General features: G+C 46.2%; 1 protein-coding gene across 6 annotated transcripts in view; it reads left to right on the top strand.

Moving 5' to 3' along the window:
• The window catches only part of ARHGEF18 (Rho/Rac guanine nucleotide exchange factor 18), a 117,392-nt gene that overhangs the window by 79,014 nt on the left and 32,798 nt on the right, over positions 1-5,580 (top strand). Inside the window, exon 1 of one of the 6 annotated variants that reach the window (XM_017500180.1) lies at positions 2,963-2,967. The exons of the other annotated variants lie outside the window; for them this stretch is intronic. The gene's annotated coding sequence lies outside the window, so the exon portion shown is untranslated. Of the gene's footprint in view, positions 1-2,962; positions 2,968-5,580 lie in introns of those variants that run through there. 6 annotated transcript variants of the gene reach the window in all.

Below are 5,580 nucleotides of genomic sequence, written 5' to 3'. Positions count from 1 at the left end.
TGTTGCCCAGGCTGGTCTCAAACACCTAGCCTCAAGCAATCCTCCCACCTCAGCCTCCCAAAGTGCTGGGAGTACAGGCGTGAGCCACCGTGCCTGTCCAGAGACTACTCTTGAATTCACGAAACCAGGATGAAACCAGCTTTTAAAAATCACCCTGAGGACAGGCCACTGTCTATGTTTGTGGCTGAGAACAGGGTATATTTTCTTTCCCCCCTTAAGTTAGAACTGTTTTGATTTTCACCGTTCACTTCTTCCCATCCATTCTTCAGGTCCCTTGCAGGAAGAGCTCTGTGACATACAGTGGCCGTGGCGGGCCAGGTGCTCACCAATCGATCGCACCTCTCAGCAGTGGGCAGGAGGCGATAATTAGACTCTGAGTAGCTTTTACAGCTGCACAGAAAGTGCTGGACAGCACAAGCTGAACCCCAAGCGCCATGGCTGTCTGCTGTAGGAAAAATGGTAGCAGGAAATAAATACGTATCCGTGTCTCTCTCGGAGCCAAGAACAGAGCGACTAATTTCCACTGTATGTTGAGCTGCAGATCAAATGTCTTGTTCTCCTCCTGCAGAAAGGAGCCTGTCCATTACAGGTGTGAGTTTATTGCTTGAGCGGGTTTATTGAGATGTAATTCACAGACCATACGATGCACCCGTTTAAGCATACAACTCAGGGGCTTTTCATATATTCACAGTCACCGCAGTGGATCTTAGAACCCCAAAAAGGAATGCCATAGGCCAGATGTGGTGGCTTATGCCTGTAATCCCAGCACTTTGGGAGGCCAGGCGGGCAGATCAGCTGAGGTCAAGAGTTCGAGACCAGCCTGGCCAGCATGGCAAAACCCCGTCTCTACTAAAAATACAAAAATTAGCTGGACGAGGTGGCAGGTGTCTATAATCCCAGCTACTTGGGAGGCCGAGGCAGGAGAATCATTTGAACCATGGAGGCAGAAGTTGCAGTGAGCTGAGATGGCACCGCTGCTTTCCAGCCTGGGTGACAGAGCAAGACTCTGTCTTTAAAAAATTAAAAAAATTAAAAATAAATGACGTCAGAAGATCTGAGGTCTCCCATCCCTGTCAGGCAGACCTGTGGCCTCTAAGCAGCTGGTGTTTTAGGGTACCCATGATTTGTCTTAACCCAGTATGGTAAGACTCACAGACCCAGAAATTGACCATCAGGATGGAAGAAGCTTAGACTCACAGTCCCCTGGAAGCAGGTGGCAGGGCATGTCACATAGGGACCACACGGGGAAGCAAAGGGTCAGTTGGGGGACAGAGGAGAAAATATGGACAGGGGTCTTCACTGTGTTTTCCCAGGGAACAAACGGGCCAGGCAGGGTGAGCAGGTTCAGGACGGTGCCCCGAGATAATGAGGCAACTAGGGGTCTGAGCTCTGCAGAACCTGGCCAGCAGCCCCGGGAAGGGCCGTGCACCCATGGTCAGCAGAGCCCCAAGATGTCAGAGCATCACAAATACAGGATCAAAAGATGTAATCAATAGAGCGGGTCTGGGGCAGGGCCACTGACTCATGTCTTGACCCATCAGCTATTTCAGTGGCCGCATGTGTTCCAGGAAGACTCAATTTGTGACTGTCTACCTCTTATTCTATTTCATTTTATTTTAGTTTCTTTCAGAGTCTCATTCTGTTGCCCAGGCTGGAGTGCAGTGGTGCAATTGTAGCTCACCGCAACCTTGAACTCCAGGGCTCAAGCAATTTTCCCACCTCAGCCTTCCAGGTATCTGGGACTACAGGCACACACCGACATGCCTGGCTAATTTTTTTTTTTTTTTTTTTAAGAGATGAGATCTCACTATATTGCCCAGGCTGGTCTCTAACTCCTGGCCTCAGTTGATCCTCCCACCTTAGCCTCCCAAAGTGTTGGGACTGCAGGTGTGATCCACCTAGGGCTGCCACCTTTTATGTTAAAAGCCTTAAGTAGCCCAGATGCAGTGGCTCTTGCCTGTAATCCCAGCACTTTGGGAGGCCGAGGCAGGTGGATCACTTGAGGTCAGGAGTTTGAGACCAGCCTGACCAACATGGTAAAACTCAGTCTCTACGGAAAAAAAAAAAACACGAAATTAGCCAGGCATAGTGTCTACCTGCCTGTAATCCCAGCTACTTGGGAGGCTGAGGCAGGAGAATTACTTGAACCCAGGAGGCAGAGGTTGCAATGAACCAAGATTGTGCCATTGCATTCCAGCCTGGGAAAAAAGAGTGAAACTTTGTCTCGAAAAAAATAAAAAATAAGTCTTAAGTAGATTGGGTGGGTGAGAGGGAGCCATAGACTCCTCTGGAGTACCAGTGGAAAAATAATAATTTATCTCAGTAGGTTCCATTACAGCTAAATGCACATCATTAAACTTTTCTGTAAAAAGTCCTTGCCCCCCTAATAATAAAAAGCCATCTTAGATACTTTTTCAGAAGTATATATGTAACAAATTATAAAGAAATGCAAAGAATTGTCTGTGGTCCAAGGAAGTGTGATAGAAAAAACAAGAGTGTTCTAAAATATAACTTCTCATTCAGCAAACTTTGTTATCTACAGTAGATCCTCATTATTCGTGGATTCTGTATTTGCGAATTCACCTACCTGCTAAATTTTGTTTATAACCCCCAAGTCAGTACTTATGGGACATTTGAGGTGAGCATTGAAAATTCTGGATGATCCAACACCTTTTCCCAGCTGAGGTCAAACAAAGGGAGAGCCACCTTCTTGCGTCAGCTCTCTCTGTTTTTTGTTTGTTTTTGAGATGGGGTCTTGCTCTGTCGCCCAGGCTGCTGGAGTGGAGTGGTATACTCTGTGCTCCCTACAACCTCCACCTTTCTGGTTCAAGCAATTCCCCCGCCTCAGCCTCCCAAGTAGCTGGGATTACAGCTGCACACCACCATGCCTGGCTAATTTTTTCGTACTTTTAGTAGAGATGGGGTTTCACCATGTTGGCCAGCCTGGTTTTGAACCCCTGACCTCAGGTGATTCCCCCCCTACTCGGCCTCCCAAAGTGCTGGGATTAAAGGCATGCGCCACTGCGTCCGGCCTATTTTGAAATAGTTTAAGGCACACAAGAAGCTACAAAAATGGTCTAGAGAGTCCCCATGTGCCCTTCACCCACACCCACAGTGGTGATATATGTAACAAAACCAAGGGCAATTTCAAAACTAGGGCATATCCCAGGCATAGATCTTAGTAACAAGCACCTCAGTGAAGATGCAGGATGATTTTGTCACCACAAAGAAGCAGTGATGTCTTCTTTACAAATTGTGTTTATTTATCTATCTATTTATTTATGAGACACGATCTTGCTCTGTTGCCCAGGCTGGAGTACAGTGGTGCAACCATAGCTCACTGCAGCCTTCAACTCCAGGGCTCAAGCAGTCCTCCTGCCTCAGCTTCCCGAGTAGGTAGGACCACAGGCGTGCGCTATCATGCTCACCTAATTTTTGTATTTTTGTAGAGACGGGATCTCCCTATGTGGCCCAGGCTGTTCTTGAACTCCTGAGCTGCTCAAGCATTGATCCTCCCACCTAACCCTCCCAAAATGCTGGGATTACAGCGATGAGCCACCATGCTAGCTCTTTTTTTAGTTGTGGTAAAATACATATAACATAAAATTTGCCGTGTTAACCGTTAACCATCCCTAAGGGCACAGTTCGGCAGCATTAAGCACATTCGAATTGCTGTGCAACCATCACCTCCATCCATTTCTAGAACTTTCTCAGCTTCCCAACCAGAAACTCCATCCCATGAAACCCTCACTCCCCATTCCCCTCCCCAGCGCCAGGTACCCTGTATTCTACTCTGTCTGTGTGAATCTGATGACTCTAGCGAAGTCCTAGGAGTGGAATCACATGGGATTTGTGCTTTTGTATCTGGTTTATTTCACTGAGCTTGATATTCTCAAGGTATATCCATGTTGTAGCAGGTGTCAGAATTTTCTGCCTTTTAAAGAGTTGACTCATATTCAGTGAAACAGTGATTTCTTTGACCTTTTTTTGACTTGTTTTTTAGGAAGTCCCCACTCTACCAGGGAGTGGCTTTTTTTTTTTTTTTTTTTTTTTTTTTTCAGATAGTCTTGCTCTGTCACCCAGGCTGGAGTGCAGTGGCACGATCTTGGCTCACTGCAACCTCTACCTCCCAGGTTCAAGCAATCATCCTGCCTCAGCCTCCCAAGTACCTGGGACTGCAGGTGTGCATCACCACACTCAGCTAAGTTTTTTATTTTTAGTAGAGACGGGGTTTCACCATGTTGGTCGGGCTGGTCTTTAACTCCTGGTCTCAGCTGATCCACCGCCTCGACCTCCTAAAGTGCCAGGATTACAGGCGTGAGCCACCGTGCCTGGCCTGGCTTTTGTTCTATTGTCTTGTATTGTTTTCCACTCAACTGGGGAGATAGACAATAATCAAAACACAAAAGTAGATTATTAAAATATATTAGTGGGACCATCATTCTTTTAACTGAAATTCTGTCCCTTGTACTTCTTTGAGTCCAGAGGTGCCTGCTGTCCCTGGTCATGACCCTAACATGTGAAAACTTCAGTGTCTTCTAAGTCATCAAAGGAAGATTTGCATCTGTTCCCATGGATTTAGCATTACCAATAGTTTATTAAAATTCTTTGGAATCAGCATTTCTTTTTTTTTCTTTTTGCCATCAACTTGATTTTGGGAATGGGCATTTCTTACATGTTGTTGTGTTGTTTCGTTTGGTTTGGTTTGGTTTGGTTTGAGACAGGGTCTCACTCTGTCGCCCAGGCTGGAGTGCAGTGGCATGATCTTGGCTCACCGCAACCTCCGCCTCCCAAGCTCAAGCAATTCTCCTGCCTCAGCCTCCTGAATAGCTGGGATTACAGGTGCCTGCCACTACCACCCAGCTAATTTTTATATTTTTAGTGGAGACAGGGTTTCACCTTGTTGGCCAGGCTGGTCTTGAACTCCTGACCTCAAATGATTTACCCTCCTCGGCCTCCCAAAGTGCTGAGACTACAGGTGTGAGCCACCTCGCCTGGCCAGATGCTATTTTTAGTGACTTTTTCTTCTATGGTGTATTTATTCTAATAGAGCAGAATTCATCTGACCCCAGTCAGGACCTCAGTCCATAAGCAACCATCTGTCAGCCATGCCAGGATGCTGGGCAAAGCATACATATCAGGGTTTGCCCCATATTTGTACGTTACAATCAGAATCGCCTGGGTGGAGTTGAATGTTGTACAGAAACGGCAGGAAATGCCTGTCCCGGACTATGTCACCTTTGGTTCGGGATTCCTGTTTTTTTACATGGGTGTTACTATGTGAGTGACATCTCTATCTGCTTTGTCTCCTATAATAATAGTAATTGTTAGTCATTTATTATCACGATGTCAGAATGTTTCTGGCCAGTAAACAAATGTCATCATCCTTGCTGTGCTGAGCTGTGGAAGGAATGAACAGCTCCTGAGAATACGTTAATGTGGTGGTACACAGCTTAGCGGCTACTGTCTTAATTGGCAAGCATCCTCTACTCCTCTGCCAGAAAATCTCTAACACCTATCTACCTGCACCTTACCTTCACCTTCCATTTACAGCTAATTTTTTTTTTTTTTTTTTTTTTT

The sequence above is a fragment of the Cebus imitator genome, unplaced genomic scaffold (genome assembly GCF_001604975.1).
Source record: "Cebus imitator isolate Cc_AM_T3 unplaced genomic scaffold, Cebus_imitator-1.0 Scaffold263, whole genome shotgun sequence".
Classification (NCBI taxonomy): Eukaryota; Metazoa; Chordata; class Mammalia; order Primates; family Cebidae; genus Cebus; species Cebus imitator.
The sequence above is the reverse complement of the archived record's forward strand: the minus strand, read 5'-3'. Positions and strand labels throughout refer to the sequence as shown.